Below are 13,809 nucleotides of genomic sequence, written 5' to 3' on the forward strand. Positions count from 1 at the left end.
TGACATTGCATGGTGAAACCTGCAAATTCCAAAGATAAAGGAAGATCCTCAAAGCAACAAGAGACAAGAGCTCTCTATCCTTGAGGGGAAAAGTAATAGGTTAACAGCTCCTGGAAGGCCAGAAAGGGCTGACAGGATGTAGTCAGGTTCTTAATGAGAAGAGTTCAATTTGCCAACATAGAGCATATCAACCAGGGCTCATTAGGTCAATTCCCCCCCCCCAGCGCCCGCCATCCAGTCACCCCAACCCCCTCCCTTTCCACAACCCTTTGTTCGTTTCCCAGAGTTAGGAGTCTCTAATATTCTGTCATCCTCAACTTATATTTTCACTCATTTTCTCTCCTTTTCCCTTTATTCCCTTTCACTATTTTTTATTCCCCAAATGAATGGGACCAAATAATGAGTGCCGTTCTCCGATTGACTTATTTCTCTCAGCATAATACCCTCCAGTTCCATCCACATTGAAAGCAAATGGTGGGTATTTGTCGTTTCCTGTCTTTCCTTCTTCTTTTGGAACTTAACAAATACATTCAGAACATTTCTTCCTAAAACAGCAGAAGACACAGTCTTTTTGAGTGAATATGAAACATTCTCCAGAATAGATCATGTACCAGGACACAAATCAGACTTAATAAGTATAAAAAGATGAAGACTATACCATGCATATTTTCCAACCACAATGATATGAATCTTAAGGTCAACCACAAGAAAAAATTTGGAAACCCAGAAATACCTGGGGGTTAAAGAATATCCTCCTGCTCATAATAAGTGGTTCAACAGGGAATTTAAAGTATAAATTAAAAAATACATGGAAGGAAATGAAAACTAAAACATGTAATTATAATAAAAGATGTCTTAAGTGATTCTATGATTTTCACACATGCTATTTTAACCTCCATTGTGGAGTTCAACCAATTTCTCCAAGGTATTTGGGATTAATCATACACCAGCATATTAACTTCCTTCCTTGCCTACTGATTCAGAGACATGAAGAGAGCTCAAAGTGGCCAGGCAGCAGTTTCAATTTCCAGTTCACAAGGATTGTTTTTGTGTCTGTCTTTGAGCCTGAGACCTCTAGGCCAGCGGAATTTAAAGTCATGGGAACAGAAATTAAACACTTTTCAAGTAGATCATGAAGGGATATAGTGAGCAGTACCACTCTCAGTTCCAGTCCTTGATTCCTGCGCCTGTGTATGTGAGCTATGGGAGAAACAGCATTATATATTAGAAACTGATTTGGAACATGTATCGCTGTCTGGAGAACGTTGTTCTAGCCTGCAAGGAATTGCCACCTAGCTGGCACTACAGCTGCAGCTTCTTTTTTTTTAAAAAAAATTCTTTATTGGTTTTAATTGGTTTTAATTTATTTTTTAAATATATTTTTTTATTGAAATGCCTGGAAACCTGCACCCCAATGTTTCTAGCAGCAATGTCCACAATAGCCAAACTGTGGAAGGAGCCTCGGTGTCCATTGAAAGATGAATGGATAAAGAAGATGTGGTTTATGTATACAATGGAATATTACTCAGCCATTAGAAATTACAAATACCCACCATTTGCTTCAACGTAGATGGAACTGAGGGTATTTTGCTGAGTGAAATGAGTCAATCAGAGAAGGACAAACATATGTTCTCATTCATTTTGGGAATATAAATAATAGTGAAAGGGAATAGAGGGAAGGGAGAAGAAATGGTAGGAAATATCAGAAAGGGAGACAGAACATAAAGACTCCTAACTCTGGGAACGAACTAGGGTGGTGGAAGGGAGGACGGGGGTTGGGGTGATACGCCGGGGACATTCGATGCGTGTATTTGTATGAAGTGGAGGAAGGGGTGGGGGTGAGTGGGTGGACAGGCAATGAGGGGGCACTGACGGGATGAGCACTGGGTGTTATTTTGTATGTTGGCAAATTGAACACCAATAAAAAATAATTTATTTTTTTTAAAAAAGGGTGTTGCCTGTGTTCTACTCTAGGATGGTGATGGATCTAGTCTCACATTAGATCTTTCATCCATTTTGAGTTTATGTTGGGCATGGTGTAAGACAATGGTCTAATTTCCTTCTTCTGCATATGGATGTCCAACTTTCCCAGCACCGTTTTTGAAGACACTGTATTTTTTCCAGTGGAAAAATATACTGCTTTGTCAAATATTAGTTGACCATGGAGTTGAGGGTCCATTTCTGGATTCTCTATTCTGCTCCATTGATCTTTGTGTCTGCTTTTGTGCCGGTACCACACTCTCTTGGTGACGACAGCTTTGTAGTACACGGTGACATCTGGTATTGTGATGCCCTCATCTCTAGTTTTCTTTTTTAGTATTCCCCTGCTATTCGGGATCTTTTCTGATTCCACATAAATCGTAAGATGATTTGTGCCAACCCTCTGAAGAAAGTCCATGGTATTTTGATAGGGATTGCATTAAATGTGTAAATTGCCCTGGGTATCATTGACATTTTCACAATTTTAATTCTTCCAATGCATGAGAATGGAATATTTTTCCATCTCTTTGTGTCTTCCTCAATTTCTTTCAAAGTGTCCTGTAGTTTTTAAGGTATAGATCCTTTACCTCTTTGGTTAGGTTTATTCCTATCTATCTCATGCTTTGGGTGCAATTGTAAATGGGATTGACTCCTTAATTTCTCTTTCTTCAGTCTCATTGTTAGTGAATAGAAATGCCACTGACATCTGGGCATTGATTTTGTATCCTGCCACACTGCCAAATGGCTGTATGAGTTCTTACAATCTTGCAGTGGAGTCTTTGGGTTTTCTAGGTACAGTATTATGTCATCTGCCAAGAGGGAGAGTTTGACTTCTTTTTTGCCAGTTTGAATGCCCTTCATTTCTTTTTGTTGCCTGATTGCTGAGGCTACGACTTCTAGTACTCTGTTGCATAGTAGTGGTGAGAGTGGTCATCCATATCTTGTTCCTAATCTTAGGGGAAAGGCTCCCAGTGTTTCCCCATTGAGAATGATATTTGCTGTGGGTTTTTTGTAGATGGCTTTTAAGATGCTAAGGAATGTTCCCTCTATCCCTACGCTCTGAAGAGTTTTGATCAGGAATGGATGCTGTATTTTGTCAAATGCTTTCTCTGCATCTAATGAGAGGATCCTATGGTTCTTGGTTTTTCTCTTGCTGATATGATGAATCACATTGATTGTTTTACTGAGTGTTGAACCAGCCTTGTGTCCCAGGGATAAATCCTACTTGGTCATGGTGAATAATTTTCTTAATGTATTGTTGGATCCTATTGGCTAGTATCTTGTTGAGAATTTTTGCATCCATGTTCATCAGGGATATTGGTCTGTAATTCTCCTTTTTGGTGGGGTCTCTGTCTGGTCTTGGAATTAAAGTGATGTTGGCCTCATGGAATGAGATTGGAAGTGCTCCATCTCTTTTTATCTTTTGGAACAGCTTCAGTAGAATAGGTGTGGTTTCTTCTTTAAACTTTCAATAGAATTCCCCTTGGAAGCCATCTGGCCTTGTGTAGCTGGCACTACAGCTGCAGCTTCTTTTTTTAAAAAAATTTTTATTGGTTTTAATTGGTTTTTATTGGTTTTAATTTATTTTTTAAATATATTTTTTAAATATATTTTTTGTGCCTTGCGGTTTTGATGACTGCTTCAGTTTCCTCCCTGGATATCAGCCTGTTCAGCTTTTCCATTTCTTCCTGTTCCAGTTTTGGTAGTTTGTGGCTTTCCAGAAATGTGTCCATTTCTTCTAGATTGCCTAATTGATTGGTATATAGCTGCTCATAATAAGTTTTTATAACCGTTTGTATTTTTTGGTGTTGCTGGTGTCCTTTCTCATTCATGATTTTATTGATCTGAGTCTTTCCCTCTCCTTTTTAATGAGCCTGGCAAATGATTTATCTATCTTCTTAATTCTTTCTTTTTTTTTACCTTTGAAGTTTTCTTTTTTAATAAAATTTTATGGGTGTTCAATTTGCCAACATATAGAATAAGACCCAGTGCTCATCCCGTCAAGTGCAGCCCTCAGTGCCCAATACTCAGTCCCCCCATGACCTGCCCACATCCCCTTCCACCACCAATAATTCCTTTCCCAGAGTTAGGAGTCTCTCATGTTCTGTCTCTGTTTCTGATATTTCCCAGTCATTTATTCTCCTTTCCTCTTTATTCCCTTTCACTATTTTTATATTCCCCAAATGAATTAGACCATATAATGTTTGTCCTTCTCCCATTGACATATTTCACTCCCCATACTAACCTCCAGTTCCATCCACGTCGAAGCAAATGGTGGGTATTTGTCGTCAGATAAAGGGCTAGTTTCCAAGATCTATAAAGAACTTATTAAACTCAACAGCAAAGAAATAAACAATCCAATAATGAAATGGGCATAAGGCATGAACAGAAATCTCACAGAAGAAGACATAGACATGGCCAACAAGCACATGAGAAAATACTCTGAATCAATTGCCATCAGGGAAATACAAATCAAAACCACAGTACCCACCATTTGCCTCAACGTGGATGGAACTGGAGGGTATTATGGTGAGTGAAGTAAGTCAATCGGAGAAGGACAAACAGTGTATGTTCTCATTCATTTGGGGAATATAAATAATAGTGAAAAGGAATATAAGGGAAGGGAGAAGAAATGTGTGGGAAATATCAGAAAGGGAGACAGAACATAAAGACTCCTAACTCTGGGAAATGAACTAGGGGTGATGGAAGGGGAAGAGGGTGGGGGGTTGGGGTGAATGGGTGACGGGCACTGAGGGGGGCACTTGACGGGATGAGCACTGGGTGTTATTCTGTATGTTGGTAAACTGAACACCAATAAAAAATAAATTTATTATTAAAAAAAACCACAATGAGAAACCATCTCACACCAGTGAGAATGGGGAAAATTAACAAGGCAGGAAACCACAAATGTTGGAGAGGATGTGGAGAAAGGGGAACCCTCCTGCATTGTTGCTGGGAATGTGAACTGGTGTAGCCACTCTGGAAAACTGTGTGGAAGTTCCTCAAAGAGTCAAAAATAGATCTTCCCTATGACCAAGCAATTGCACTGCTGGGGATTTACCCCAAAGTTATTGATTCAATGAAACGCCGGGACACCTGCACCCAGATGTTGATAGCAGCAATGTCCACAATAGCCAGACTGTGGAAGGAGCCTCGGTGTCCATCAAAAGATGAATGGATAAAGAAGATGTGGTTTATGTATACAATGGAATATTACTCAGCCATTAGAAATGACAAATACCCATCATTAGCTTCAACGTGGATGGAATTGGAGGGTATTATGCTGAGTGAAATAAGTCAATCAGAGGAGGACAAACATCATATGGTCTCATTCATTTGGGGAATATAAATAATAGTGGAAGGGAATAAAGGGGAAAGGGGGAAAATAAGTGGGAAATATAAGAAAGGAAGAGAGAACATGGAAGGCTCCTAATGCAGGGAAACAAACAAGGGGTGGTGGAAGGGGAGGTAGGCAGGGGGTGGGGTTGACTAGGTAGCGGGCACTGATGTGGGCACTGATGTGGGCACTTGACGGGATGAGCGCTGCGTGTTATTCTGTATGTTGGCCAAAGGAACACCAATAAAAAATAAATTCATATTTAAAAAAAAGAAAGAAAACAGAATTTTAAAAAGTAAAATAAAAATAAGATAAAATAAAATATTTGTGTAATTAGAATGGGAAAATAGGAAACCAAAATAATGAAAGAAAAGGCTGTCGGCAAGATGGTGGAAGAGTAGGAACCCGAAATCACCTGTCCCCCCCAACCTATCGAGATAAATTTCAAACCATCCAAAAACCTACGAATTCGCCCTGAGATTTAAAGGGAGAACAGCTGCAAGGCTACAGTGAGAAGAGTTTGTGCTTCTATCAAGGTAGGAAGACGGAAAAATAAATAAATACACTCTGGCGGGGGAGAGCCCACACGCACCTGGGCTAAGGCCGGGCAGGAGAGACTCCAGGACAGGAGGCCCAGACCGGGAGAATCAGGAAATTCATCAACGTTCCCGGATGGAAGGCGCTCACAGGGAACTCGGGCAGGATCCCAGGAGGGGCAGTGGAAACCCCAGGTTTCCGGGGACACTAACAGATGAAGTGGGGACAGCGCGCCACACACCACTGGCCGACTCCGAAAGGGCTGGATCGCACACTCCGCAGGCCCCGGGGCAGCTCAGGTGGCAGCTCCGGCAGCCGCATGGCGAGGCGGGGGATGCTCGGCCCTGGGAGAGCGATTCCAGTGGCGCAGGCCCCAGAGCCCAGGCAGCCGGGGGCATAGCCCAGGATCTGGCGATCCCCTTGGGACATGCGGGGGCCAGGAGGACACAGGACAGTGAGGACGCTCCTGCCCCCGGGCACCCCCGAGCTGTGCAGGTAAGTGCCCTCCACATCCGGACATTTAGTCTCCCGTGGACTGGGATCTGCGTGAGCTGTGTCCAGGGGTTAAGAGCTGCCCCGCTGCCAGTGTTGTTGTTCCCCCCTAAGTCACACTGTACGTGGGACGGAGCCGGGCTGCCAGGGAGAATGGGTCTCACAGGATAAACAGTTCCCGCTGAGCAGTGCCTCTGGCAGGGGGCAGGGTTGTTCCCCTGGGAGCCATACCTGAGAATCACCCGAGCAGGCCTCTACACCAGAGGACCAGCTGAAAGGAAAGGGGAAGAGCAAGTTCTTGACCAAGCAGCGCTGGAAAGCTCCAGGGGAAGTCGAGGGACTTACAGTATATAGAATCAGAGGAGATCCCTCCTTGTTATTTTTTTTTTAATTTTGAAATGGTCCTCTTTTATTTTTTTCCTTCCTTTTTCCAGTACAACTTGTTTTTAGCCACCCTGGAATGAGCAAATTGACTTGAAGGAAGAATTCACCACAAAAGAAACCAGTCTCTCTCCCACAGAATTACAGAAATTGGGTTACAATTCGATGTCAGAATATCAATTCAGAAGCAAAATTATAAAGCTACTTGATGCTCTGAAAAAAGCATGAGAGACTTCATGACTGCATAATATAGATCTAATCAGGCCGAAATTAAAAATAATGGAATGAGATGCAATCCAAACTGGAGGACCTAACGATGAGGTTAATGAGGTAGAAGAACGAGTGAGTGACATAGAAGACAGGTTGATGGCAAGGAAGGAAGCAGAGGAAAAGAGAGAAATACAAAAGACCATGAGAAAAGGTTAAGGGAAATAAATGATAACCTCAGAAGGAAAAATCTACGTTTAAAAGGGGGTCCAGAGGGTACCAAAAGGAACAGAGGACCAGAAAGTGTATTTGAAGTAATCATAGCTGAGAACTTCCCTAACTTGGGGAAGGAATCAGGCATGCACATCCTGCAGATAGAGTGATCCCCCCCATAATCAATGGTAACCTTTCAACACCCTGATGTTTCATGGTGAAACTTCCAAATTCCAAAGATAAAGAGAAGATCCTCAAAGCAGCAAGATACAAGGGATCCCTAAACTTTATGGGGGAGAAGTAGTAGGTTAACAGCAGACCTCTCCATAGTGACCTGGATGGCCAGAAAGGGCTGGCACGATATATTCAGGGTCCTAACTGAGAAGAGTTCAAATTGCCAACATAGAGCATATCACCCATGGCTCATCAGGCTCATCACATCAAGTGTCCCACTCAGCGCACGTCATCCAGTCACCCCAGCCAGCCAGGCAACTCCTTTTCCAGTACCCCTTGTTCGTTTCCGAGAGTTAGGAGTCTCTCATATTCTGTCATCGACAACTGATATTTTCACTCATTTTCTCTCCATTTCTCTTTATTCCCTTTCACTATTTTTTATTATCCCAAATGAATGAGACCATATAATGATTACCCTTCTCCGATTGTGTATTTTCCCTCAGCATTATACCCTCCGGTTCCATCCACATCGAAGCAAGTAGTAGGTCTTTGTCGTTTCTATTATTTTCTTTTCTTTTTGGACTTAACAAATATATTCAGAACATTTCATCCTAAAACAGCAAAAGACACAGTCTTTTTGAGTGCATATGAAACATTCTCCAGAATAGATCACATACCAGGTCACAAATCAGACCTTAACAAGTACAAAAAGATGAAGACTATACCATGCATATTTTCCAACCACAATGATATGAAACTTAAGGTCAACCACAAGAAAAAATTGGAAATACCACTAACACATGGGAGTTAAAGAATATCCTACTGCTCATAATGAATGTGTTAATCAGGAAATTAAAGTGTAAGTTAAAAAATACATGGAAGGAAATTAAAATGAAAACATGAAGGTAATATTAAAAGATGTCTGAAGTGGAGGGGAGGAGGCAAGTTGATGGAAGAGTAGGGTCCCCAAGTCACCTGTCCCCACAAAATTACCTAGATAACATTCAAATCATCCTGAAAATCTACGAATTCGGCCTCAGATTTAAAGAGACAATAGCTGGAATGCTACAGTGAGAAGAGTTCACACTTCTATTAAGGTAGGAAGACGGCGGGGGGGGGGGCGGGAAGAAATAAAGAAACAAAAGGCATCCAAGGGGGAGGGGCCCCACGAGGAGCCGGGCTAAGGCCGGGGCGAGTGTCCCCAGGACAGGAGAGCCCCGTCCCGGAGAAGCAGGAGCTGCACCAACCTTCCCGGGTGGAAAGGCCCTCGCAGGGAGTTAGAGCAGGACCCCAGGAGGGCGGGGATGCCCTCAGACTCCCAGGGACAATAACAGTGCACCTGAGCCCCAGGGAGAGCGCACCACACCCAGCCGCCAGGCTCCCTAAAGGGCTGCAGCGCGCCTGGCTGGACCCGGGAGCAGCTCAGAGGCGGCTCGGGCAGACGCTCCGGGGGGAGGGTACTTCTCGGCCACCGCAGCAGCTACGAGGCAGCTCAGGTGGCGGCGCCGCAGGGAGGGTCTGCTCCGCCCAGGGAGCAGCTCAGAAGCGGCTCTGGCAGGGGCTCCGCGCAGAAGGGGCTGCGCAGCCAGGAGCGCGAATACGACAGTGCAGGCCGGGAGCACAGGGCGCCAGGACACAGCCCAGGATCCGGCGCTCCCCTGGGGACAGGCAGAAGCCAGGAGGGCCCAGGACAGCAAGGACACTCCTGCCCCAAGCTGAGCAGATTAGCGGCCCCGCCCCCAGGGAATCTAGGGCTCTGCAGGCTGAGAGCTCTGTAGTTACTGCAGGAGCTGATTCCAGGGCTCCAGAGCTGGCCGCCCCCACTGTTGTTGTTCCTTCTGGGGCCTCACAGGATAAACAGCCCCCAATGTGCCTCACAGTGGCCTTACCGTATAAACAGCTTAAACATCTTTCACTGAGCCTTGCACCAGGCAGGGGGCTGAGCAGCTCCCCCATGTGCTAAACCTGAAAATCCGCACAGCAGGCCCCTCCCCCAGAAGACCAGCTAGAGGGAGAGGGGAAAAACAAATTATTGACCAACCAGCACTTGAAAGTTCCAGGGGAAATCGAGGGATTTACAGTATACAGAATCAGAGGATACTCCCTCTTGTTCTCTTTGTTTTTTGTTTTTGATTTCTGTTTGCTCCCCCCTTTTTTTCTCTCTCTCTTTTTTCTTTTCTCCTCTCTTTTTTTCTTTCTTTTTCTTCTTTTTTTTGTTTTTTTCTTTTTCTTTCCTTCTTTCTCTTCTCTCTTTTACTCCTTTTCCCAATACAAATTGTTTTTAGCCACTCTGCACTGAGCAAATTGCCTAGAAGGAAAACCTCACCTCCAAAGAAAGAGCCAGAAAGAGTCCTCGCTCCCACAGTGTTACAAATTTTGGATTACAATTCAATGTCAGAAAGCCAATTCAGAAGCACTATAATAAAGCTACTGGTGGCTCTAGAAAGAAGCATAAAAGACTCAAGAGACTTCATGACTGCAGAATTTAGATCTAATCAGGCAGAAATTAAAAATCAATTAAATGAGATGCAATCCAAACTAGAGGTCAGAACGATGAGAGATAATGTCGTAGAAGAACGAGTGAGTGACATAGAAGACAAGTTGATGTCAAGGAGGGAAACTGAGGAAACAGAGAAAAATGACTAAAAGATCATGAGGATAAGCTAATGGAAATAAATGACAGCCTCAGAAGGAAAATCTACGTTTACCTGGGGTCCCAAGGGTGCCGAAAAGGACAGATGCACAGAATACGTATTTGTACAAATCATAGCTGAAAACCTCCCTAATTTGTGGTGGGAAACAGGCATTCAGACCAGGAAATGGATAGATCCCCCCCTAAAATCAATAAAGACCGCTTTACACCTGGACCTTTAATAGTGAAACTTGCAAATTCCAAATATAAAGAGAAAATCCTTAAAGAAGCAAGAGAAAAGTAAATTTTATGGGGAGAAGGATTAGCATAACAGCAGACCCTTCCACAGAGACCTGGCATGCCAGAGAGGGCTGGCAGGATATAGTCAGGGTCTTAAATGAGAAGAACATGCAGCCAAGAATACTTTATCCAGCAAGGCTCTCATTCATAATAGAAGGAGAGATAAAGAGTTTCCAAGATAGGCAGAAACTGAGAGAATACGTGACCACGAAGCCAGCTCTGCAACAAATACTAAGGGGGATTCTGTAATAGAGGAAGTCCAAGGGAACAATCCACAAAAACAGGGACTGAATAGGTTTCATGATGACACTGAATACATAGCTTTCAATAGTAACTCTGGATGTGAATGGGTTTAATGACCCCACCAAAAGGCGCAACTGCCGATTCACACTGGATATAAAAGCAAAACCCATCTCTTTGCTGTGTACAAGAGACTCATTTTAGACATAAGGACACCTACAGCCTGAAAATAAAAGGTTGGAGAAAAACGAACCATTCCAATGGTCCTCCAAAGAAAGCAGGGGTAGCCATCCTTAGATCAGATAAACTACATTTCTTCACAAAGACTGTAGTAAGTGATGAAGGGGGACACTATATCATACTTAAAGGATCTATCCAACAAGAAGACCTAACAGTCATCAATATTTATGCCCAGAATTTATGCCCGCAATGTGGGAGCTGCCAAGTGTATCAATCAATTAATAACCAAAGTTAAGGCCTACTTAGATAATGATACACTCATACTTGGTGCCTGGAATGAAGCGCTTTCTACAATCAACAGGTTTTCTAAACACAACATCTCTAAAAACAAGAGTTTTAAATGGTACACTAGACCAGATGGATTTCACAGATATTTACAGATCTTCCCATCCAAACACAATTGAATACACATTCTTCTCAAGTGCACATGGATCTTTCTCCAGAGTGGACCACATACTGGGTCACAAAACAGGACTTAACTGATACCAAAAGATCGGGATCATCCCCTGCATCTTTTCACACCATAATGCTTTGAAATTAGAACTAAATCACAAGAAAAAGTTTGGAAGGATTTCAAACATATGGAGCTTAAGGACCATCCTGCTAAAAGATGAAATGGTAAAGCAGGAAATTAGAGAAGAATGAAAAAGATTCATGGAAACTAATGAGAATAAAGATACAACTGTTCAAAATCTTTGGGATACAACAAAAGCACTCCTGAGGGGGAAATTCATCGCAATATGAGCATCCATCCAAAAACTGGAAAGAACTCAAATACAAAAGCGAACGTGGTATCTAAAGGAGCTGGAGAAAAAAACAGCAAATAGATCCTACACACAGCAGAAGAAGAGAGTCAATAAAGATTCGGGCAGAACTCAATGAAAGAGAGACCAGAAGAAATGTGGAACGGATGAACGAATCCAGGAGTTGGTTTTTTGAAAGAATTAATAACATAGATAATCATTAGGCAGCCTTATTAAAAAGAAGAGGGAAAGGACTCAAATTAATAAAATAATGAATGATCAATGAGAGAACACCACAGACACCAAAAAATACAAACGAATTTTAAAGCTTATTATGAGCAACTACATGCCAATAAATTAGGCAATCTTGGAGAAATGGACACATTTCAGGAAAACCACAAACTACCAAAACTGGAACAGGAAGAAATAGAAAACTGAACAGGCCGATAACCAGGGAAGAAATTGAAGCAGTCCTCAAATCCTACCAAGACACAAAATCCAGGGCAAGATGCTTTCCCAGAGGAATTCTATCAAACGTTTAAAGAAGAAACCATACCTCTTCTACTAAAGCTGTTCTGAAAGATAACGAGATGTAGCATTTGCAAACTCCTTGAATGAGGCCAACATCACTTAAATTCCACAACCAGACAAAGACCCCACCATAAAGGAGAATTACAGACCAATATCCCTGATGAACACGGATGTAAAAATTCTCAACAAGATACTAGCCAGTAGGATCCAACTGTGCGTTAAGAAGATTATTCACCATGACCAAGTGGGATTTATCCACGGGATGCAAAGCTGGTTCAACACTTATAAAGCAATCAATGTAATTGATCATATCATCAGGAGAAAAATCAAGAACCATAGGATCCTCTCAAGAGATGCAGAGAAAGCATTTGACAAAATACAACATCCATTCCTGATCAAAACTCTTGAGAGTGTAGGTATAGAGAGAACATTCCTCAGCATCTTAAGAGCCATCTACAGAAAGCCCACAGCAAATATCATTCTCAATGGGGAAACACTGGGAGCCTTGTGCCAAAGATCAGGAACAAGACAGGGATGACCACTCTCACCACTGAAATTCAACAGAGTACTATAGATCCTAGCATCATCAATCAGGCAACAAAGAGAAATAAAGGACATTCAAATTGGCAAACAAGAAGTCAAACTCTCCCTCTTGGCAGATGACATGATACTGTACCTAGACACCAAGAGACTCCACCGCAAGATTGCAAGAACTCATAAAGCCATTCTGGAGTGTGGCAGGATACAAAATCAATTTAGTGTATTCTCTCTCTCTCTCTTTTTAAGATTTTATTCATTCATGAGAGACACAGACAGAGAGTGAAAGAGAGAGAGAGGCAGACACACAGGCAGAGTGAGAAGCAGGCTCTCCTGCAAGGAGCCCGATGTGGGACTGGATCCCAGACCCCAGGATCATGCCCTGAGCCGAAGGCAGATGCTTAACCACTGAGCTACCCTGGTGTCCCTAGCGTGTTCTCAAACACCGATTAATGATCCTACTACTCTTAAACTGCTCTCTCTTCATTTGTATTTTGAGGACTCGATTTCTATTCTTTTGAGTCCTCCAGATCAAAACTTTGAAATCAAACCTTTGATTTTCTTTTTTTTACCTTAAATTTCAGTATTTCTATTTATTACCACTGCCCTGTCCTAGTTCATGACTTAATTTCTTTTTTCCCCCAAGCATTTATTTAAATTCCAGTTAGTTAACATACAGTGAAATATTAGTTTTAGGTGTAGAATTTAGTGACTCATCACTTACATACAACACCCAGTGCTCATTACTAGAGTCCTCCTTAATCACCATCCCCCATTTAACCCATTTCCCCACTCACCTCCCCTCTGGCAATCATCTGTTTGTCCTCTATAGTTAAGAATCTGTTTCTTGGTTTTCTTCTTTGCCCCCTCCCCAAGTTCATTTGTTTTGTTTCCTAAATTTCACATATGATTGAAATCATAATGTCTTTGTCTTTCTGTATTTCCCTTAGCATGATACCCTCTAGCTTCATCCACATCATTGCAAATAGCAAGATTCTGTTCCTTCTGATGGCTGGATAGTGTTCCATTGTGTATATATGTATATACATACCACGTCTTCTTTATCCATTCATCGGTTGATGGACATCTTTTCACAATTTGGCTCTTGCTGATAATGCTGCTATAAACATGGCAGTTCATGTATCCATTCGAATTAGTATTTCTGTATCCTTTGGGTAAATAGTTGTGTAATTGCTAGATGGTAGGGTAATTCTGTTGTTAACTTTTTAACAGGATGGCTGCACTGGTTTGCATTCCCACCAACA

Source organism: Canis lupus, chromosome 14 (assembly GCF_003254725.2).
Source record: "Canis lupus dingo isolate Sandy chromosome 14, ASM325472v2, whole genome shotgun sequence".
Lineage (NCBI taxonomy): Eukaryota > Metazoa > Chordata > Mammalia > Carnivora > Canidae > Canis > Canis lupus.